The 24,679-nt window shown below is 32.7% G+C and overlaps 1 protein-coding gene and 1 long non-coding RNA gene across 3 annotated transcripts in view; one reads left to right on the top strand and one right to left on the bottom strand.

Moving 5' to 3' along the window:
* LOC118192073 (uncharacterized) overlaps positions 1–24,679 on the top strand; it is a 544,392-nt gene that overhangs the window by 378,096 nt on the left and 141,617 nt on the right. The gene's annotated exons all lie outside the window — the stretch shown is intronic.
* LOC118182984 (uncharacterized) overlaps positions 1–24,679 on the bottom strand; it is a 137,601-nt gene that overhangs the window by 34,875 nt on the left and 78,047 nt on the right. For both annotated transcript variants that reach the window (XR_004757156.2, XR_004757155.2), the window contains exons 2-3: positions 23,191–23,257; positions 14,789–14,872 (exon numbers count right to left, since the gene is read on the bottom strand). This is a non-coding gene — a long non-coding RNA (uncharacterized LOC118182984). The remainder of the gene's footprint in view (positions 1–14,788; positions 14,873–23,190; positions 23,258–24,679) is intronic.

Genomic DNA, 24,679 nt, shown 5'->3' on the forward strand with positions numbered 1-24,679 from the left:
TAAAATGTAATTCGTATAAAAGGTAAGTTGCGTCACAACTCCCTCTATTGAGAAGAATAATTTTTATGAAATTTTAAAAATGCCTTACAATACATCCTGTAAGAGATGGCGCAACCAGAGTTCCAGTCAGCTAAAATGCTTTTCATCCCTACTAATAGATGGCGCCACACGAGCGTCTGGTTTGTTCAAGTTTACTTATTCTACGGACTGCGGCACAGGAGCCTCCGTCGCTAGTAATCTCTGAGTTCTAGCACTGTATGTGCAAAAGTATTTCCATATTATTGGATACAACTTACTCGATTCCTCAAGCATTTAAAAGTCAAGTATAATATATTGGTAAAGGCCGTTAATGGTCCATTGCCTCTTACTAAGTAATAAGACATACACATAGACAACTCCCTCTCTTCCGACTTTTCTCTTACTTCGTGTCGCTGCCTCGCATTGCCGCTAGCCTTGAAGAGTTTTTCTAATTTTCGTCCTTTAAAAGAAGATGTATTCTGTACAAAAATTGGAAGGTGCATAGCGCGACCAGAGTGATAATGTGCATTATCGAAAAATAAAATTATGTGTGAAATTTACCGTTACGTGTGCTCTTCGAGTCATCTTGCTAACTACGCAGCAAAATCTTCAAGTTATGATGCACCCTCTTTAACGCCAATCCGTTGCAACTCTCACCACATTATATTATTACAATAATAAAGCAGTTTTATGGCATACACTGACTACCAATAAGTATTTGGACACCTATGCAAATGACGATATCTGCGGTCCTAAGGTACGTCACGGACTCCGCCGGTATATATCGTGTAGGAAACAGCATTGGCTTTAGTCGCATGCAAGATGCCTCGCAGTTCGGAGCTCTCTGATTTCGAGAAAGGTATAATTATCGGGTATAACAAATGTGGCCGATCCTTAAGGGACATATCTAGCGATTTGAAGTACCCAAAACCGACAGTGGCCTATGTGATTAAGAAGTGAAAGGTGAACGGTGATTGTCGGAATGTGCCCCGAGTCGGCAGACCAACGAAACTGGGAGATAGAGACCGACGAGTGCTGTCCAGAGAAATTCGGAAGAACCGCACCCAACCGATGGCCCTCATCCGCTAGGAGTTTCAACGGGCATCCAGGAGTATTGTTTCAATGAATACCATCCATAAGGAAGCACATCTGCTTGGTTTTCACGGTCGTGCTGCTGCCCATAAGCCTTTGATCACAAAGTCCAACCCCGCTGCTCGGTTAATGTGGTGCGAAGCACATCGAAATTGGATCCTAGATCAGTGGAAACGGGTTTTTTGGAGTGACGAATCAAGCTTCACCCTTCACCGTTTGGATGGCAGGGTCTGGGTCTGGCGTCTACCTGGAGAACGTCTCCTGCCAGAATGCATTGTGCCAACAATCAAGTTCGGCGGAGGTGGAATTATGGTCTGGGGGTGTTTCTCCTGGTATGGGCTGGGACCCTTGGTTTCCATTCATGGTAAGCTCAACTCCGATGCCTACTGCACTATTTTGGATGACAATGTGCTCCCTACTTTTTGGCAGTTTTACGGGTTGGACCCCTGTTACTTTCAGGACGACAATGCCAGTTGTCATGTTTCGACGTTAACCAAGGCTTGGTATGGTGCCAATGAAGTTCATCGAATAGACTGGCCTGCCCAGAGTCCAGACCTGAAACCTATCGAGAACCTCTGGGACGAGTTGCATCGCCGAATTCAGGGGTGCACTACCCGTGCAAAATCGGTTAAGGAACTTCTATGTCTTCTCCAAGCCGAGTGGGAGAAAATACCACTAGCTGTCATACAAAGACTTGTAGAAAGTATGCCTCGGAGGGTCCACGCTGTAATTACCTCTCGTAAAGGCTCTACCAACTATTGATTTTGAATAAAGTTAGTTTTTCTTTTCTATCAAAGGTGTCCAAATACTTATTGGTAGTCAGTGTATAATGGAACAGTTTTATTACATATATATATATATATATATATATATATATATATATATATATATATATATATATATATATATATATATATTGTTGCGTGCGTACGGGTTTGTAATGGATTGAATGCACAAGTCGATAAAAAGTTAATAAATATTATTCTTATCCCAAGAAATAGGACAAAATGCTGAAATTTCCTCAAAGAGATTCCTACAATTTCACAACATCGCACAGTAGTTATATTTTAAACTACTAAAACATTAAAAGAACACAATTCAAAGCAGAGAAAAGTAATTCGATCTCACCGTGAATTTGCTACAATCATCAACAACAAGAACTAAGTAAGCAACTGAATTGAGATGTTTTGATCCGGCTTTTATAAACTTTTTAAATCATTCAAGAGAACATTCTATTTTTCCGGATTTCAAAAGTGTACAATTACGAGATATCTAGATATCTATTTATTAAAATGTTAAATGCGCGTGCTCCTGTATTTTAATTTTTCCGGCGTAGCTTTCTCTTCAAGGAAGTTTCGTGCTGCATTGCACAGGAATATAAAAGAATTTTAATTACAAATTCTACTAAAAATAGCTAAATAAATTCAAAACCCGTAACAATATATATAATTTTTTTACTTTATTGAAATTTTTGGTAGAACAATTCCCATGTCATTCATTTGATTACATATTGATTATTTATATAGATAGACAGATAGGTAGAAAGGGAGAGAGAATGGAATATTTTGCTTATGTGTAACAAAAAATACACGTAAGAAAATAATTATAATAAATAAATTTATTGTGCAGTTCAAATATTTGAATTTAAAAGAATGTCAAAAATATAAGTCGTTAATATAGTTAAACAAATTGAATACTGTTGAAATTGTATAACATTCTATTTAAAACACTAAATGCGCATACTAAAAGTAGATTCTTGTTCCCAATGTATTTAAATTATATCCGTGTATGAAAGGACAAAAGAGAAAGCCCTTGAACAATAGTTGATTTCCCACCTTGAATTTCGATTTGATTTTCCAATTAAATTTCCTGTTTGAATTCAGAAACATTATTATTGGCAGAAATACTTTTATATTCCTAGATTTTATTCCATTTGACAACATAAAATAATAAATTTTAATCATTGTAATGTGTTTCGCAGGGAAAAAATTACGCATTGTATTAACACACATCACATAAGCATAGCTTCCTGCGAGAATAAGGTCCCTGTAAAATGCTCTTTTCCTTTAAAAGATCTCATTTGCTCAGAAAACAACTTTCAAGGATTTCATTAAGAAAAGTTTATACATGAAATTGATTAATAAAATATTATACTTGAAAGGCGAGAAGTTTATTAATATTTCTTAAAAAACAACTTATTATTTCCATTTAAATCTATTTCGTTTTCTGTGCTTTAAGTTTTATGTTTTCTTGGTAGAATTCTTGAACAATGATAAGATTTTACGTATAAAAAATAGCATCTTTTTGTAATATGAATTTTTTGCAAATTTTCCAGAAAACAATGGTTCATCATTTTAATTTCTTAGACAACAGAAATTATTGTTCTTGTTTTTTATAGTCTGAAAATGTTTCTACATATCTCAAACAAGTTATATCTAAAATATTCTAATACAATACAAATTGCAAATACAAAAATATTAAAGAATAATTGCAAAATAAAAATTTTTGTTTAAACATTTAAATTAAATCTTTTGAAATTTTTGAAGCAAAGGAATAATTAAAGTGTTTTTATTTTGAAGATATTAAAGCAAAGATATTTTCAGTATAAAACAGCATCAATTATCTGATTTCAAGCTAATCGAACTCGACTGTTAGAAAAAGAGTAAACTATACGAAATATATTAAATAATCATTCTTATCTAAATTAAATTAAACCTTTTGTTCATTTAGGTGAGTTTTTTATTTTTTGATCAAATTAATTAATATTAAACAAAGTATAACGCAGAACATATTTAAAAAAATGTAGGACAAGTAGATTAGTATACATTCTATGCCTTAAAATGCTGCTGGGAAACAAATTATGCAGTGTTTATAGGCGTATTTTTTGTTCTCTTCCCTTTCAGAAAGTATGTAAATAAAAATTTATTTTATTTTTTACTTCCTTGTACGAAAAAAGAAAGTGTAGTAATTGCAAAAAATTTCGGGTATCATATTTCGACGAAAATATTCATTTTGACCACTCTCAAATCCAGTTGAACGATGTTTTTGTGTGTGACATATGTATATGCGGACAGGATAATTTTTTCGCAGTGGGACCAAACGTAAACTTTCGATTTTGTGCACCGAAAAATCATTCTTCCTGCCCGCTGGCCGAATCGCATGTTTTTGCGTAGAAAGTCTAATTTTATTTCTAAAACATTTTTTTTTAACTGTACTTGGCGTTTTATGTTTTTTCTGCATTTTGCAAAGTTTAATGAAGATGTTTTCATATTTTATGTATTTTTACCTTGCTGTGACGTGAGAACTGAATTAACTGAATTAGAAGTATATCTCTAAAAAAATTTGAGGGAAAATGTTTAAATGAAATGCCGGGAAAATGTTAATAATTAAATAAGCTGTACATCATATTTGTCCACATCAGATTTTTATTTCAGTTGCTTCAATAATAATGGTTTGAAGAAAAAAAATGCGTCACCTTCTTTTTTCATTTGTGCAATGTTATATTGAGATAAAAGTCTATAAATGAAAAAATTAAATTGCTTTATTTTCCTTACAGTAAAAATGTATTTAGTCAACAAATAAATAATTATCTCGTTAACCTGACTTTTTAATCTTCACGCTTAGCATTTAGCCCCCATTAACTCGAATGTATCTTTAATATACTTCAGATAAATTTATGCGATCATCTAGAAATCATCATTCTGGCAAAAAATTTCAATAAGTGTCTTGTACTTCGAAGTAGAAATTAATAACAACGTCAATTTTATCATGTAAAGCTATCTTTTGCTGTATTAGATCAATGATGTTAGGTAAAAAACATACAGGTGTGTTAACCTTTACCAAATTCTTGATTAATGATTTGTAGTCGTGATCGAGACCCTAGCGTGCTCATGAAACTTTATGAGAAGTTCGTAAGTGTTTTCCTCTAGAACTTAGTTCATAAACAGGTATCCATATTTATGAATGCTTAGGCTATTCATCCGTGAACAATATCTCCTGCGCAGTTGTAACATTGTGCGCATTCAGGGGATTTCCAATCACGTTCAGATGGCGTCATACATCCATCAAAAAAGGCAACTTCTTATAAGTTTTCTGTGTGGTATATTTACGTGCCTGCATAATCCGCTTCTCTTTTGATCGATGTCCTTTTGACACTACTTTGACGGTTTGTGTTCAATACGTGACTACTTTTTGCCATTTCTGAATTATAAGCAAATATTGAATAAGAAAAAAAAACATGGTACAAAATTCAAAGGAAATTGAAAATATATTATTCTTTCTCAAGTTGTTTTTAAGTACTTTAACAACGTAAATCTTTTTTATCCTATTTTAGCTAAAAATATTTTGAAACAAATAAATTAATATTTTTATGTTTGTATAAATATAGTAATAAATACGTTTACTGCATTATTAATACATGGAACTATACTTACGAAACATAGGCACTTTTTATCAGAAGTCGTCTTTCATGTATGGATGAGAGTTCGTTTATGTAATAATAATAACCAAAATACAGGTTGTATCATATTGAATGGTCAAAACGAAAGCACACCTGTGAACGCTGTAATTACTTCAATTGGATAAAGCAAATTTTTACTGAAACTATAATAATCCAAGGTTCTATAGATGTTCTATGAGTGCCCCTCGGGTAACACGGCAAAAATCTATCCAGTCCCCCTGCTACACTGGGGTCAATATATCTTTTGTTAATAATTCGAGCACTTCAGTTATACGCTGCTTCAGTTGTTGTAGGTCCTAGGGAAATGGGAGCATAAACACTTTGGCTTTAACGAAACCTTACAGAAAAGAATCACAAGAGGTTAGATATGGCAATCTCGGTGGCCAAAAAAACAATGGCATATTATTTTCCAATCAGCAATAGGGCAGGCTGTCGTTCAGGTACTGGCGTACGTTTTTATGCCAATGTGATGACGCAACTTCTTGTTGCACAATGAAGCCAATACACCGCTGAGGGAGCAACCATATTACCACCAAGATATACTATCTAAGTTAATCGATTTTTCCATGAAGAAAAAAGACCGGACACACAATTGTTGGAAATGGCACGGAAAACGTGCATTTTTGAAGATTCACGCTTATGTTCCATTACAACATGTAGATTTTTTGTGCCCTAAAATCAGAAGTCATGACGATTAACTTTGCCAGAAACGTGGCCAGAAGTGACCTCATTCGTAAGCACAATCTGTTCATAAAACCATCTAGCTCCAGCTTACTTTGCAAATTTTCACTAGAAGCTTTTCAAAACGGTTTGTGGAAAGGTTTTAAGGCTGCTCCATCTGGGACGTGTATGGCGGAAATTATAGAGATTTCTGTAATACACGCCACAGATAGGGCACATTGAACGCGACGCGTTGATTTTGTGAAACTTCGTAAAAACGTTTCACGAATTTTTCCAACCATTTCAGTTTGGGCTGCCACACAAACAGCCCATGTTCTGAAACTGCTTTACCTGGAGTTCGAGGTATAACGATGTGGTAGTTCTTTACCAAATTTCTTGCAAAAATGTCTTTGAATGACAATAAACGATGATGTTTTGGCGTATTCAAAAACAAAATGCTCTTTTTCTTGCATGGATGGCCTTTAGCGATGATTTCGTCCCGGGAAGAATTTTCGCTGTTACCGTTGCTATTCTTTTTGTCCGATTCAATAGGAATACCCTGATGAAAGTCTATGAAGATGTCTTAAGGGCCGTTCCCACTGTGGTTTATCTGAGCTAACGGAGTCAGTTCCATGTGTCGTCTAGCTCCGCTGTGCCTACAGTTCAGTTTTTTCAACTTGCTGCCCTATAGGAAGAAACTGGTTTGAAACTGATGGATCGGCTACGTCAGTTGTGTTTGTTATGTCAGAAAAACCTCACTGGAAACGGCCCTTTAACATCATTCAAGGTTTTGAGAATTGCTTGATATCGGCGTAATATTGTCGACTGTATATTTTCTAAATATTTTCAAGACTGAAAAAAAAAAAAATGAACATCGTGTTTTTTACTAAATTTATTTTCATTGCAAATAAGAATTATAAATAATAATTTGTAAAGGATATTAACGTAGAAAAAGAAATGTTCATTTTAACGTAGAGGTTTGAATAAAAATGCTCTTGACTACTGCAGTATTCTTCTAATTCGTCGTAGGGTTTATATTTATTTTAACTAACATTTATTTTAAGTTTAAGCTATCTTTCCTGTCAAGCCTTTACTTTCCCCTAAAATTGCCAATGCATGTAAATTGTAGTAGAAAGTGCAGCCTATTCAAATTTTAGCAGAAGTAAGTTGAGTTTAAATAGAAGGGAAACGAGTTTGATTGTGTGCTTCTTGAATCGCGAGCGTTGGTTGAAGGTTGCGATTCAAGAAGTAGAAATTTAAGAACCGCGCGTTTCCGCCTGTGTGCCTATTTTGGCAATTCGTTGAATCTTAGAACGCGGTTAAGTTAGTTACGATATTAGAGCCTCGTAGGTAGTGATCTCTTTATTTATTCATCCTGTCATTTATTTTTAGTTTCACATTTCTGTTTTCTTAAACCGCCGGGTCGGCGTAGTTTGTGAGCGTCAAGTGAACGCAGCTGTTATTTCTAAAGTGGAATAAAAAGGGATTTAAACCCTTCTTACGAGTTTGTGTAATTTATAGTTCATAGCAGTCACTACTACTGTTGCTGACAAGATGGGGCCTCGCAACACTATACCGTTATAAAATCATAGCTGAGCAGAATTTTCCACCAAACTAATGGCAACAACCAAAGTGTTCATTAAAATCACCAAAATCACCAACATCAAATTAAAAGTAGGTTGTCATATAAATTGTGTTAATAAGTGAAAATTTTATGCTAATTTTTTATTCCAATTGATAACAAGTAAATTAGTTATAGATCTTCGTCTAAATATGAAAACAAATGAGCAGTAAGAATATAAGTGAAATTGGTACACATGTTAGCGAGCTGAAAATAAAACAAAAAACGATTCAATGCGAAGCGACGGAGGGCAATGAAAATTATAAATTTCAGTTCAGTCGGAAGATACGAAAACATTTATCTTGTGAGATAGAATTTAAAACGCGAAAACCATTTATACGTTACGGTAGTAATTGGAATGAAAAATAATGTTCTTTTAGGGAAGGAATTAACTCTGTGAAGCCTATATTAAAGCTCACACTTGTGTTTAGCTATTGCTTCTTTATTCAACACGCAAAAGTATTATTAAACTGTTCTGAAATGTCGGTTTTAATAATTTTTAATTAAAGAGGATTCAATATCACTAATATGTTTTCAGTTAAAAGCCCAGTTCTTTCCGGAAGAAAAAAATAATAATAAATATAAAAGAAAAATTCATTGAGGTATTACTTAAACTTTTAAAACAACCTTTTATTTTAAATAACTCTATATTAAAAGCCGTAACTTAACAGCTAACTAAATTTCACCATAATCTGATAATGAAAGACTGCATAGCTCTAATATTTGCAGTTGTTAACTTCCATTTCGCGCATAAGGAATTTTTTTTTTTGGATGAGACTTTTTTTCTGTTGTTATCAATAATAGCGAAATAAGATCAACGATGCCGTGAGCACAAAATATGCTATATGTAGATAATGGATATTGATACATAGATAATAACAAGCTTCAAATTCCTTGATATGCAACTCAAATAGATATATATTAAGACTGAGGTGAATGATCCTCAAACAGGAATGTAGATCTAAGATATGAATTCTTTTGTATCCTGTATTCATATTATATTTACTATATCGTATTATGCAATAATATTACTGTTACTATGTACGAAACGATTCAGATTCCAAAAGATTTGAATCCGAGATTCCAAAGCCGTCTGAGTGTGACTAAATATCAGACTCGGAATACAAGTGTTAATATTGTAAAAGCTATAAACGTCTTTTAAAGATAAGAAGGTAAACTTGATTAAATAATTTTGATATGCTGTGCAGTTAGCGCAGTTAAGACGTTTAAGTACACTATCCTCTATTTATCACAAGTTTTGATTATGAAATCAGAAGTTAGAATAACTTTGAAATTTTTATTTAACAAGTTAGAGAGTTTGTTAAGCTCATATAGAACACAAATAAATTTAACACTCTTCACAAACATTTAAATCGAAGTGAGGAAAACGAACTTACAACATATTTATAAGTTTAAAAATCTTCAGACTCTATTAGGTAATATTATCAGGAGTATAGTCCAGAAAAGAAGGTAACATAGCTGAAAAAGAATACAACTCCAGGACTAAACGCAAGTACAAAAGTTTCTTAATTCTTCTGCATCTGCAGCATTTCACACACATTTCTTCAGCATTTATACCTGTGAGCATTTTTTTCTGTGGGCGTTTTTCCTGTGGGCCACAACGTCATAGACAGACTGCTGTCGAGGAATTGCGACTAGCAACGAGGCGTTCAGCTGGCGCAACAAGCTCTGATTAAACAATCTGTAACTTTCCTTTGAATATTATTTCTTTTTACCTCATTCTAATAAGCATGAACTAAAATTAGCATTCTGGCATAAAAACGGAAAGGGAGAATGACAGTAAAACTACTTAACATATAATAACTGGTTATATAAAAATAAATAAATAAATATGATTATATGCAATAAACTTTTACTCTTTAGTATGTGCTCTTATGTTTGCTCTAATAGCACAGTTATGATATAAATTACTTACGAGATATATAAGATTACTTACGTGAACATTAGTTTGATTTCCTTTGGAATGTCTCAAAGGACGTTTCAAATCAGATCAAATTAATAAACTGAAAGGCGTCTGATCCTGTATATTCTATACTGTAAAAGTTCCTTAAAGTCTAAGGCGTTTACTTCTTATAACGTAAAGGCGTTTTCTTATGATTTATCATAAAAAAGCAAAGCATACAACGCCATATCGCTCAAATATCTTTTAGAATAAACTCTTATGACACATAGAAAAAAATTAGGAAAAAAGTAAACGAAAGCTGTGGTCGTGGAGGGGAACAAAATATAATTCATCGCTTGGCAGTAATTGGCCAAAACATCCATAACCCCTCCAGAAGCAATAAGCTCTGTCGTTCTGATATATTGTTCTGCGCGACAATACGCTGTAGGAGCTGTTTCACTATACAGTATTGTTTCCAGCATTATTGCTCGACTTTTTGTTTCTTTTCCTTTTCTTTCTTCCTGGCCTGAAGTGGAGTAACAGCGCAGTTTATGAAACGAGCAGAAACATTTCAGTGTACTACTCCCTGCAGTTTAAAACACGATTTTATTTGAAAGCATTATTGGTAGGACTTTTACAGGAAAGCATAAACAGACAGCTGTTGAATTATAATAGTTGTTTTTCTTTAAGTCAGAAATTACGCACAAGAAATTCCTGATATATAACAGTTAACTATTCAAAATATGAAGAAACACGTAAAATTGAAATCTCTTTCCTTGTCGCATGTCTGTCAAATTCCATTATGTATACAGTTGTTAAAAGAAAGGAAAAGTCAGAGCTTGAATGATTGTATGTAATTGAATCCCTAGGAAGGCCTTAACAATTCTCATTCCCTATATATATTCCCCCTTCCTTTATTCCCTATCTATATATATATAATGTGAAATAAAATAATTATAACTAAACATGTAAAGGAATATGAGCAGAAAAAAGAAATATAAATTAATGACATTTAACAGTAAAAATTAAAAAATTATTTTTTATCAAAATTATAAAAGTTAACAAATTGTAAATATCACCATAGTAATGCTAGTGAACAAAACGACAAAACAAACTTTTAATACAGAACAAATGAAAAGGAAATAAAAATACATATATAAAAACTGTATTATCACACTTTGACTTTCTCAAGAGAAGGTCAGTCATTAAGTAGATTAAGTAACAGTACCTCTTTTTCGGCTGTACTTTTTTTTTGGGGGGGGATCTGTACGCTTAAAATAAACGAGATACTAAATAAATAAATGTTTTTAGTACTTCTAAAAATTAAAAGTGCATCTATAAAAAAAGACTCCGCTTCTCAATTTTCATAAAAATGTTAAATGCAACGTATAAAACTTTAAAAAAAACTGTAAAAAAGCTATAAGGTATATAGACAAATCTGGAACATAAATTATTCATTTATGTTACTAAAATTAACAAACTAATAGTTAATAATCGCATCAATAACATTACAGTGGAAAAGCAATTACAAAATCAATGAAGAAAAGAAAATTAATATTTAGATACTGGGGTGAAGATATATATTTATATAATATTTTTTAACATTTTTTGAATTTTATTGTACTAAATATAATTGCTCATATTAATAGAATTTTTCCAAAATTACTTCCATAATTATTTCAAGGTGCTTGCTATTTTTAAACAGTTAAATGTATGTAGAGACATTAGGTAACCAGGAGTCATGAAAAAGGAGCAATGCCCTCGACGGGGCTCGAACCTTGGACCTCTCGAAAACGTGACGAGCGTGCTTGCCATTACACCACGAAGGCATGCTAAGAAGGCGGGAGAAATACAAACTAAAGTGCAGAATCGCCCACTTATTTGTTTGGGGCTTTTTACAAGAGTAAGAAGAATTGGATTTTTGTCAATTTTCTTTGACTTTTTAAGTGAAAATAGGTCTATGAGTACATGGATAAAGTTAAAGGAGTGCAAAATGCCATTTTTGTACAATTCTGGGATTTTTTTAAGTGAAAATAGGTCGATGTGTACATGGATACCGAGTAGTGCAATTCTTAAAAACGCGCCAAGCAGTGAGCGATTCTGCACTTTCCCCGAAATACCTTATATTTGTACAGCTTTTATTCTCTTGAGAAATTATAGAAAAAATATTAGGAAACGATAGGTTAAAAATGTTAAATGAGAGCCTGATTACACTAAGCAAAAGAAATCACTAATTATTAATGAAAAGGAAAGTATATAAAAAATAAACAATACATATACGTACTTTAATCCTTTACTAATACAGATTATTTTCTAACTGTGATAACAATAAAGGTTACAGATATAAATGTTATGAAGAAAAGTTTCTGTCACGGTACCAATGTTATATAGAAGTTTCGTGAGAATTCAATCCCAAGGAAAAAAAATTCTTATCTGGTAAAGACGCCTGGCACCAATGTTATATCTTAAATTTCCTATATTTGTTAAATGTTAAGTATGAAACTACTTGCCGTGAAAGGTAGTGATCGTATAGTGAAACGTGTACAGCATTTTTGCGTTGTGAAAAAAAATGCATCCCGGGACCGCGCCGTGAGAGGATCGAAAACATAAACATATACAAGATATAAAGGAAAAGTTCATATTAAATATATAAAGAAAACATACTGTAATAGTTTTCCAGATTAAATATCAGTTTATTCAATTACATCACAATATGAAAAATCTTAACCTCATCTGAGAGTTTAATTTAGAATTTAAATCTTTCATTTAAATTCATGAAAAAACTTAAGGTTTGTCTGGTAATTTAAAAGAAAGGAAAGGGAAACAATTTATGGCCTGAGAGTTAAATTTTAGATTCGACGTTGTTTTTACTGCTAAGGACGTTTTTGAAAAACTTGCTTAAAGTTCAAACACACCAAAAAAAATAAAACTTATCTTGAGGGGACATCTTGAAGCGGAGGACTCTTATCTTATCAAGCGTTGATGTCGGCCGGGCTCATCTTGACACTGGTTCTAAAAATGTAGACTCCACTTCACCACTGTAGAACAGAAACAGGAGCACTGCTGCCCAGGACGGCTATCCGCTTGGTCCTGAAAGTCCTATGTCAACACGCAGGTAACTCGTTCAAATTTCGCCTCTTTACCAGCACGCCGCAAGGAAGAGGGTTTTCAGCCTCAGGTCAGAAACGTTGTTTCTAGGCAATTACGGCTCGCCTGTACTTACTCATCCCAAGAGCAAGCTTCACGAGTAACGTCCCAAGTAAGTTCCACCCGCCAGTCAGTAAGAGAGAGAATCCAACTCGAATTTCCTTCAAGCCAGTTTTCAAGAGCAACGTCCACTAGTCCAGCCGGCCCGAAAATCAGCGAGTCCAAGAGTGAGTCCGTAAGCGAGTCTCGCCTCTTAACCAAACGCGGCCGGGGAGCATATTTGCCGCTCCCCGCCGGAAAACATCTCTCTTCGTAATTACATTTTGTCCAGCAAGCCCGTAAGTCCAGCAAGCCCGAAAATCAGCGAGTCAGTCAGAGGGTGAGCCAAAAAGTGAATCCAACTCGAATTTTCCTTCGTCTCCTTCACAACCCGGGCTCCCACTATGGCTTCACTTATCGCCCCCTTAATTATGGCAAAATCTTCGTTTTCAACTCCAGAATGCGGAAATAAGGGTGATCGCGCATGCGCGCCCTTCTTCACTTAGCCAACAACCGGACCCTCAATCGCCAAAAACCTGAATGACTTACATTGAAAGACAAGTAGCAACCTTTGACCTTTCCGTCACGTACTTTCCTCTCTTAAGGTCAACTAACAATGAAAATTCTTTCTCGAACATTCTAAAGCGCGCGAAATCATGACTTGGCAAAAATTGCCTCCCTTTCCCTGCTTCTTTCACAATGAATAAAAGTTTGTACAAGATTTACAAATAGAGGAAAATAAATAATACTCTTTTAAACTAAATAATATTCCCAGAAGCATCTGATTTTCCCCAAAATTAAAGCCTTAAAATAAATAATTCATAATCAAATAAAAATTAAGTTTTCCATAAATCATAAAATCATTCACCAAATTTTTATAACGCTATCAGATAATTTCTCTACATAACATAAAATTATCAAATGGTATTCTTGTAAATTCCATTAATTAGTTCGTAGTAATAAGGTAAAGGTGTTACTACTGCTCGCTTTCAAATCGTAGAGTTTGTTAATAAGAAATTTGCACGTTTTACAAATCATGAAATAAAAATAGCGTTGCAAACATTAAATATACTATTATTGTTATAGAAGGTTTTCTTCTGACGTTGAAGAAAACACGCGTTAATGTGACGTCATTGTATGTCGAAACTTTTTCGTTAATGTCAGTATTTTAAATAAATAGCCGTTGTTGGTAACTTTTTTTGTTTCAGATTACGATAATTGACACGGTATGTTATTGCCACGCTAATTCTTTTATTTATATAGAGGAAAAGTTGTTATCTTACATTAAATTTAATTCACGACGTCACACGGATACATATTATCCCGAAGTGTGCAAAGTTTTGTTTCCGGATTTGGCAACAAAAAATTATTTACGAATTGATTTTTACTTGGAAAGAATGAACTGATTTTATTCATAATGAAATGCTTTTATGCGCTTTCTTTTCAGGAGTACATAGAACTCATAAATTTTGCTCTGTTCGCAGCTAGCAACTCTGTGTGCGGTACATTAAATTAATAATTCATTTTATTTTTAGTTTTTCAGTACATAGAACTTATAACTATTGCTTTGGCTGTAGCCCGCTTATCTTGCAGGCTTACTCGCTAGTTAGTAATGTTAAAAATGATAATAACGATAAATTCTAACGATTAAAAGTACTATTATGAGAAATAATATTTAATAATAAAGATCGGTAACAGTTAATAATTAGTATCAATAATATTATGTCTCAGAACGCTTTTGCTTTTCCGAGAAGAGGGACACAACAATTTCCTTTGGAATGCATGGTATGTTTCAATAAAACCAGTCATATCTAATCTGACACTTTAAATTCTCAAGCTTCGTTTTTACCTGTTATTCAAGTAGCAATTTCATGTCGATATCATGTCTCACAAACCACATGTGTTCAGCAATATAGTCATGAGAATTTTCTCCCTGAAACAAAGAATCAAAATCATGGCCTCGAGAAGTGTCAAGTTATTATAAAGATGAACTATACTTAAATGGAAGTTTTAACTTATCGTGTTTCTCTTTTGTATCATTAAGAAAGTAGTTTATCTTTCAATTCATGTCACTAAAATCATACTGTGATTAAATCTCAGTACGCTCCTATAACTGTACTCGTAAAACAAGAATTAGAATTAGAGATTGCAGCTGATATGGGATTATTACAGTCTCAGAGAGTGTATAGATATGTTACGGAGATATACTCACTTTCTTAATGGACTAATGCAATGGTCTCGAACTCGCTGCCTCGAGGTAATCTTATTCGTCCCGCGAATACATAATAATGTAGTATTTGTTGCACATACAATGCTTGTACCTTTAGAGACATAAAGTTACAGACTCAGCTTATGTGGCAATTGCTACTGAAAGACAAAAGATAGAATGAATAAGTTTCAGCTTTGTTACTTACTTGTACCCCAGGACACTTGACTAGGGTAAGATGAAAGAATTTTTCATTTTGGTATTAGTCAGTAATTTTTTTGGCTTTGTCAGCCCTGGCAGTTTGGTGCCGCTTCATTATTCTTTATGAAATTTCCTATTTTACAGTCTAGGCAAAAGTAAGTTATTTTGTGATTAATGCAACATATTGGAATTACCTGAAATAAATGTCAATCTAAGCTTTAACATTTAGCTGCCAGTGTGTTTAAATCGCATTACCTAGCTAATCTGCAAATTAATTGATTTGCTTCGTTAAAGTGCAAAATTAAGATTTTTCCGCATTTAACCTAGGTAATGCGCACATTAACGGCTTCCGTATCGTTAAAGTTCAAAAGTTTGTTTCTTTCATTTCCTTTCCCTCCCCCTCCACTTTGCACATTACCTGCTAGACACTCGCTAGTCTGTACATTGCTTACTAGTCAAACGGTCGCTAAACTGAAAATAAAATCTTTGCTGGAACAATACGAACGTTTCTGTACGCTGAAATAAACATAATGTTATTTATTTAATGTTCGATATCTAAAACATCAAGTAATTACAATCCAACAATCAAATTAGTTGATAGAATTAATCTAAAACTATAATACAAAGAAGAAGACGGTTTAAAATATTATTAGAATTAATGAACTAAATTTGCAAAGCATATGATAAAAATATGCTTACTTATTAATGCAATCTAAAGATTGGTCACACTTTGAATTACATAGCAGTTGAGTTTTGCGACAATCACATCTATTTGTGATGCATTTAAATTTATAGTACGATTTTTCTGAAGTTTATCAGAAACATCCTGTCCTATCAACAGTTTAAAAGTAACGTGGCAGCTGTTATAAGCGTACAGAAACACTACTGTTGTTCCAACAAATATCTTATTTACACTTTAACAAGTGCCTAGTCGGTAATGTGAGATTACCTAAGTAATTAGAGAATTTTGGGCACTTTGACGAATCACCCTAGTAAATCTGAAGATTAGCTAGATAATCTGCAGAATAACTGTTTTCCATACTTTAACGGTATAGAAATGTTTCGCTGGTAGTCTAGACCTCAGACCTTTAGACTTAATAGAATGTTTTTTTTTTAAATTGAATTTGTCCTTTGTGTTATTATTATTATCTATATTGTTTATGTATATTTTGATAAATAAATGAAATCAAAAATTCAGTTTAAACTTTTCTTTTTAAATTTTGTTAAAGGAAAGGTAGTGCATTCGGCCTACATGTAGTTTGAATTTGAGATCAATGCTCCGAAGAATGTCTTGAACAACAGTAGCTCAATCAATTACAGAGCTAGCGACATCTTTTACACTTTTTGGTAAGCATTGGCGATGGACATTTTTGTTGGATGTTGCTAAATATAAATATCTTTTTCTGCTAGGACTGAAGTTAGACAAGATTCGCCAAGTTAAACTGCATATTGCAAACGTTAAGCTAGATTTTTTATACTTTTAGGCAATTTACCGCGGTTTTGTGATATAAATATAATTAGTGATTTACATATAGCAAAACGCACGTATAAAAGGATTTTCGTTGCATTTTAAATAAAAGGCTTAACATGAAATCATTCCTTCACTAATTATATACAGTACATTATTATTTCTTCGACCTTGAATTTCCATGTATACTAGTTGCTTTTCAAACATTGTTCCTCGTCGTCTTTCATTCATAAAAAGGTCATTTTTGAAACAAAGCAGCGTTTTCCTTTTTCTATTTTACTATAATTTTGTTGTGTTAATCATTCCTCCTATCTCCCCTAGGATTTCACTAGTTTGACTAAACTTTGTAATAGATATACCCTCATATCAAGCTTCTACATGAATCACGGATATTGGATATTTTAAAAAGTCAATAACAAGCCTTTCACATGGAACACGAAAAGTTAGTTACAGCACCGGTCTTTCCATCATTTCCACTGTTTTACTACCTAATACGATTTTTTCATTTAATTCTAAACTCCAAACTGTGTGAACAGTTTAACCTTTTAAGAAATCAACTCTTGTATCCTATACTTGAATGTTAACTATTGAAGTCCTTTTAATATTAAACTTATATAAAACTATTGTGTACCAAGAGAATCAAGTCTTGTTATGAAATTCACATTAATTTCTGTTGAGATAAATTAAGAGTAAAACTAACAATGTTATGTTTTAGAGAATGAAATATAAAATTTATGCAATCGATATATCCACAATGTTTTAAGACTGAAAGCATTGAAAGTAAAGGTTTCTGGAAACCTAATTATCTTTATTAATAATTTTACATGTTTCCTTCTTATGTTGCACATCTTTTAGTACGTTTATGAAGATTATGGATTCCCTGTAAGAGTCAAATATTTGAATATTATTTAGGTACCTAGTTTCGTTTTCATAAATTCCTGAATCAGATAGTCTCTTTCAAAACTAAATTAAATTTAGAGGCAAGAATGTATACAGCAAAAAGTACATCTAATATCCATTGGTATATTTAATAAATTGTAATTTTTCTAGGCAATAAATTGCTTGATGATTGTTGCATTGAGTGAAGAAAATGTTACTGTTGTTCGTTGCCAAACTTTTAAATTTATGCTACTTTATACCAACTGAATAAAAGCATATAAAGTTCTTTTAAACTTCTTCCATAAGTACACGGCACTATAAAAAAACAAGATTCATTTATAATCATTGGTGCTAGCTGACTTATTGTAGCTGCAGTGAGTTTAGTTGAAAACAATTCTGTCTTAACATTTTACAAACACACTTTATATGTCTCATAAATCAAAGATGAATGATCTGATCTAAAGGGGAATACAAATTTAACCTTCCCAGTTTAAAAATCCCAGTTTAAATCAACCGTGCAAGTTTAAAAATGTGAATTCTAAATGAAACTCATCTTCCGTGATAAATAAGAGTTTTCAGCAAGTTTAATATTTTAGTCTACATTTCTCGCATTATAATCTTATTATTATTTATGTGTACTTTCATCAAAATGAATGACCTGCTAAAAGATGTTGCAAAGATTAGAAGCAACGACGTATTTAATTGAGAATTCCTGCTCGTTTAATCATTCCAAATTACTTCAACGGAGTTCAACTCGTGTGAAATGCTCTCTTGTTGGCTTACAGCCAATTTACTAATCAAGGAACCAGCTGCTGATAATTACTCGCTTTATTGCACAATCATAACTCATGTGATAACTGAATGGGTAATTTAAAACTTCTTCGACATGTGAGAGACAGAATTAAACTTACTTTAAGTTTGCTGTTTAGAACCGTGATGATAATAATTAATTTGTTCCTCCAGAATAGTTTTTTGCATTCAGCTTATCCTATCAAAATTCAGGAAACTATTTTCTCTAAATTTAGTCTAAGGTGTGGTTTAATTTTTGTTTCTATTTCTAACCCTATTTTGCTCAGAAAGTTATCTTCTTTGCATGATAACTAAATATATGGACTGATTTCAGTAACATACAGATAAAAAATCTCACGTAAACCTCTATTTGCCGTTATTCGTGGAATTTATAGTAAATTTCAAAATTAGCAAATCATATCCTTCGTTATTTGCAGGCTCCAAATAACTCTTACTTTACAACAAACCTTGAAAATCTTAAACAGTTAAAGAATATGTCACCAGGATTCTCATGTTCTAGAACTGGAATTGTAACTTCATAATGTTTTGCTTGTGAACGATGGAAAAGAACAATCACAATTTTAATATTTCAATGAAATGTTTAAATCCAAAGCTGTAAGTAAGTCTCTCGTTTCATGCTTTGAAAAATGTTGTTATTATTTAATTTCTTTCAACAAAACTTCTGTTCCAGTTTTAAATCACTCATAAATTTTACAAGAAGAATAAAGAAACAAGGAACTGAAATTAAAACTCTGGTACATATAAGTATGAAAGGAAGTTTGTGAATCCTTCTTCGTCGGAAAGTTGCAAAGAATTCTTTACACCGAACGCTACACTATCCTTTACTGTTTAAAGAATAATACTTATACAATTGTAAATATGCTTTCTCTTCTTTAATGAAACATAAAACTATGGCAACTGAAGTGGTGAGGCGGTGGATGAACGAGTAATTAAGGAGGCTGGGGAGAGGAGAAGATCTAATTTGAGCAGCAATTCCATTTAAAAGCCTCGATTTCCTGGTGGAAGTAGCACCCGGACAGAGGCGAGTGATTAATATGGAGTCTGTCAAGAGCAGGCTGTTGGGTTTGTGGTCGACGTCCAAAAGAGTAACGAAGGGAGACTTCCCAGGGGAGAACTTGTCGAGAAGCTGAGAATTTATTTGCCAGAAATGGAGAGGATGTTAACGCGTAGGGTGGAGATGTCAAATTTCTTCTCCTCTTCTAGACACTAAAGCCACTTCTTAGTTTTACGCCACTTACGAATTGTTTCTTCAGATAGACAAGAAGGATTAGAAGAATGAAGTCTGGATTACTCATAAGCTCTTGGTCATTAATAAGAAATCTTTCATTATAGGTACACTGCATTTAATTTGTTACTAAAATGGCCTGTTTTTGCAAATGTTTTAGAAAATTTACAAAATTTAAGTTCTAATAATTACAAATTTCTTTAGAACTATTTATTCAAAATTTGTTATTTTGAAGACGTAATACAGGCGTAATAAACTTGGAACATTTTGTTTGCAAATTGGAGCACTGAAAATGTTTCATCTAAGTTAATCACAATTTTAGCGTCTGTGTTTATTTATGTAATTATATACTATACACATTTTTACTTAAGTGTCTGCTTTTTAATGAATACAGTTTGGGTTTTATTATTTATACTGCCTAGCAGTTATTCTGTATGGTGACATTACAAATAATTTAATAGTTACTTAATACAAACTCAAGAATACTTATATGATAATAAAAATAATGAACAGTGTTGGATCTACCTGTACTACCTTTGCGATTAAACAATACTGTGTGTTTAAACAATACTGAAAGACGTTTGAAAAGTTTCTTAGCTCATTAAAATAAAGCACTCGAGAGTCGTTTGCTTGAAGGATTTCTTCCTAAAACTCTTTTTGAGAGAAACCGGCTCGCATTTACGTTACACGTTAGAAAATCCACAATAGATATGCATAGAGCCCTTTCTCCGACACCTGAGCCCAAGTCGAACAAGCAGTGTTCAGCGGTCTTAACCACTCGGCCATTAGTGGTAACTAAAAGATGCAGTTAGTGCAACAGGTAGTTCAGATTTAAGACATTATCGTATCGTGAGTTTTGAGGAAATTAGTGAAGTTCTTTTTTTTCTCTGATGAAGAGGGACCTGTACTTGTTTGCCGGTTTGAGGTTCGACTAAATACAAAGTTGTTGCTTTGCTAATTTTATGTTTTATTTTCCTGTGTTTCTCTTCTGTTCAGTAGGATTTCCCCTCCCGTTAGAACGTTTTAGCTCAAACTTTCCAAATTCTTTATCCGTTACGACAGTGGTCGGAGACTCAAATTGTATGCGGGCCAAATGCTTGATCTGAGGGGCCAAAACTTTTCATTTCAAAAAATGAAAATTTTATTAATAAAATAAAAATTATTTTAAATAAAATTACTAGATATTTATCAAAACATTCATAAAAATATTAATAACCTCTCAAAGGGAAAAAATTCAAATTTTTATTTACAAATAATTTTAAATACAAATTTAGAAGTAATTATCAAATAAATTTAAATTTATATTCAAATTTATATAAATTTATATTTAAAAAATTTATTCAGATAGAAAATCTAAAACATAAAGTTTGGGACATATGAGAATTTTTATCGGTTTTTGTACAGAAACATATCGGGAGCTAAATATTATATTTTCAGACTGACATTTATTTCAGACTTCCTTTATTTTTATTTCAGACTTCCTTTATTTTTATTTCAGACTGATATTTATTTGTATTTTATGAGCTTAATTAATCATTAAGTAATTTACTGGAATTAAACCAAAAATAAACAAAACATAAAAACGTTTTGAGTCTTCTGAAAAAATTTTCATGTGGGACAAAACTTGAGGATAAATAATGATAACCGAGTCACTTTTCTTACTTTTACTAAATTTTTCTTCAACACATAATAAAGATACGCATGTTTGTATATAAATAATTCTAAGCTTCTTCATTTCTTAACTGCAGGTTGACACTTGATGGCGTTTCGATTCTGATGTTTTTTGTCTTGGAGAGAAATTGCTAGAAATTACGTTCATCACGAACTGTAGATGCTGATCGATCAATTGGGTTCTTTTCTTATTAATTTTTAGCTGTGAAAAAAAAACCTGTTCACATTTAAGTATATTCTCAAACAAATCGACTATTCTGAGTGCAAAAATTCATAACCAAGCTTATTTATATTTTGACTTGTACGAATAAAAGTTAATAAAATCTGCATCTTCAAATGTTTGAGTAAGATTTGTATTGCACTGCAGATTAATTAGTTTTTGGGCCATACATAATTGCTCCGAGGCCGCCTGTTTGAGATCACTGCGTTGCGATACTTCAAGTTAAGCTAACGGATACATGTTACTCAACAGGCTATTTATTAGCCACATGAACTTTTATCTTTGGACCAGTCATTGAACGAGGCTTGTCAGTACACGAGGCCTCTCAGTACACGTGACTACCCGAAGCGTGCCCCAGAGTCCCGAGATTTCCCCCAAAAGCTGAATTTCAGATGAACTTTTAATATAAAGCTTTAATTTTTCTTCGATAAGCTGAGCTTAAAACAGTTTTCCATTAGCATTTCCATAGCTGTCCAAATAGTCATAGCAGTACGGGAGACACAAAAGCAAATAAAAGTTCCAATATCTAAATGAAATTGAAACAGAATATATAAAACAAATATTATTAAGCACTAAAACTGGAATGGGAAAAAAAATAATGGCCAGCATAAAAAGGAAATCATTAATTAAAAAAATAACAACATTTATTGGGAGAATTAAACAGTAACAACATATCTCGAAGTAATTTCGAAACGAATATTAAGTTTTTATATTTTTCTAAAAAAAACCGAAATTAAGAACAATAAATATAAAGAAACAACAGAAGCCTTTATATAGAAGGTTCAGTGCACAAGTGGTACAACTTCACTTCCGTGTATAGTATACATCCATAGGTACAAGGGAAGAAACTTATAGAAGACAAGTGTGGAATCAGGAATCATCGAAACATATACTATAGCATTACCTGAATTCGAATATTCAATGGGCCATATTAATAATTTAATCGCCATAACTGATAATTTCACGGTATTAATGACTTTATTTTTTGTAAATTTTTTAAGTAACTAAACTACTAAATTTAGTTTATTTTAGATGCAAATGGCAAAATTATTTCTGAGCACAAAATCCGTTCCTTTGTTTCATAATCAGAAATAAACTTGACAATCATGATAATCAGAAACGACTATAATTAAAGAACTCTCTGTAAGTAAAATGCATTTTCTTTACTTTAAATGCTGTAGGCATACTACAAAAGGACCGTAAACTAAAGTTATTATTATTTTTTCACTCCGAACTGTAGTTGCAGTTCAAGCATTTATGTAAGCTACACATAAAATCTGCAATACATGGAAACTGAAACAAAATAAGGTGATTATTAGAAGATGTAACTTAGCTACAAAAGAAAGATTAACATCTTTCAAAGCAGAGGAAGTAAGAGAACCGATGAGCTTATTAAAAGACACAAACTGAAGCGGCTCCCAAGATGTAGCATGTATTGCCAAACTCCGTATGGAACGTACAAACAGTTATAAATTAATTTCTGTATCCTCTCTTTACTTAAATTAACATTAAACACAAATAGGAAAGTGGTAGTAATAAACTATTAGTTCATAAGTCAGCAACATATTTACCTTCACAACGAACAGACTTCAACTGGATTGCATTCGGCACTCGTAAGCATATTTAGTAATCAGATCACTGTAAGAGAATGCAAAACGACAGCTCCTTTTAAAGTACTGGAAAACATTTTCGTTAATAAAATAGGTATTCCACACAACAGTATTTCAAAATTATTGATGAACATTAGTTACAATGGATAAAAATGAGATGGCTACGATATTAAAAATACAACATTAGTTAATACGAAATTTAAAGTAAGTTACAAATAAAAATATAACTTTTATGAAGGGATTTCCACAAAAGTAAACAAAGAAGGCTTTAAAATTCAGTGACACCGAAACAGGGGGAGGAAAAAAAACCTTGTAAAACCTTTGCAACTTCCTTCATAAAATTCAAAGCAAGCAGATCACAAATTAATTATCCATCACCCAAAAGGGAAGAATTCAACAATAAACATTTAGAGATTTATAAAATATGATTATTTCTTTCATCCTGTAATGTGCGGCATCATACACTGCTTCACGGTGTGTTAAAAACACTTCTACTTTACCCATTATGATGAGATCGAAAATATGTTAAGTCTTTCCTCTGCCATTCTATTACGGTAAGTCTGGCCATTACATGGCGTAAAGAAACGAAAAGGGATTTGTACTTCATGATTCCAAAGAATCTTTTTGCCTTGAAGTAACGCAGCAAGGTAATAGAGATTATTATACCAAACTTCGTTATCGCGGAGAGAACAGTCATTAGAATGGATTAACACCGGTCACAGGAACTTAGCGCCCACCGATTCCAATAATGAGCTTTATTTCCTAATTTACAATCGCCGCAGCTCACCGCTATGCGAGATCATTTCCTGCTTTTCCCATCCTCTTTGTTATATATAACTGTTTCCCCCAATCGGGAACACCATCTAGGATACTTTTCATTGAAAGTTATTTTTGGCACAGATATACATATAACATAGACACGCGACTGTAAGATAAAATTAGAAATCGAAATCTGAAATTTGGATACATACTTCCACTTTTCCTACCTGTTCAAATGCTAATAAATGAAGGAAGTATTTTAATTGCGATGTAATTCTTTCGACATTAAGTTATGCAAATGAGATTTATTCCAAGATAAAAGAGCTATACTAAAGCTGAGTTTCGTATGAATTAAAAGTTTCACAGGTTTCACAGTATCAGATATCTACGCAGATAGGTTTTATAATGGATCATAGGAAAAATCTAAGTTTCTTGGTATCAAGAATCATTGCTTTTGATCTGTTATGATATTTCTTGACTGAAATGCCTCAAAATAACGGAGCTACAGGCATTAAATAACCTCATTGAGCTATTTTAATTCTTCGTTAAACTATTTCTACTGGGAATTAGAGCTGAAGGAAATGAACTGGCGAAACTAAAATTTGACTGAACTGCTAAAATTTCCGTCTCTGATCTCAGATCTTTAATCTTTGATCTTAAAGATCGAATATTTTCCGTCTTTGAACCTAAA

This window comes from Stegodyphus dumicola, chromosome 10 (assembly GCF_044657685.1).
Source record: "Stegodyphus dumicola isolate Sdum_Otavi_A_Nest chromosome 10, ASM4465768v1".
In the NCBI taxonomy this organism is placed as follows: Eukaryota; Metazoa; Arthropoda; class Arachnida; order Araneae; family Eresidae; genus Stegodyphus; species Stegodyphus dumicola.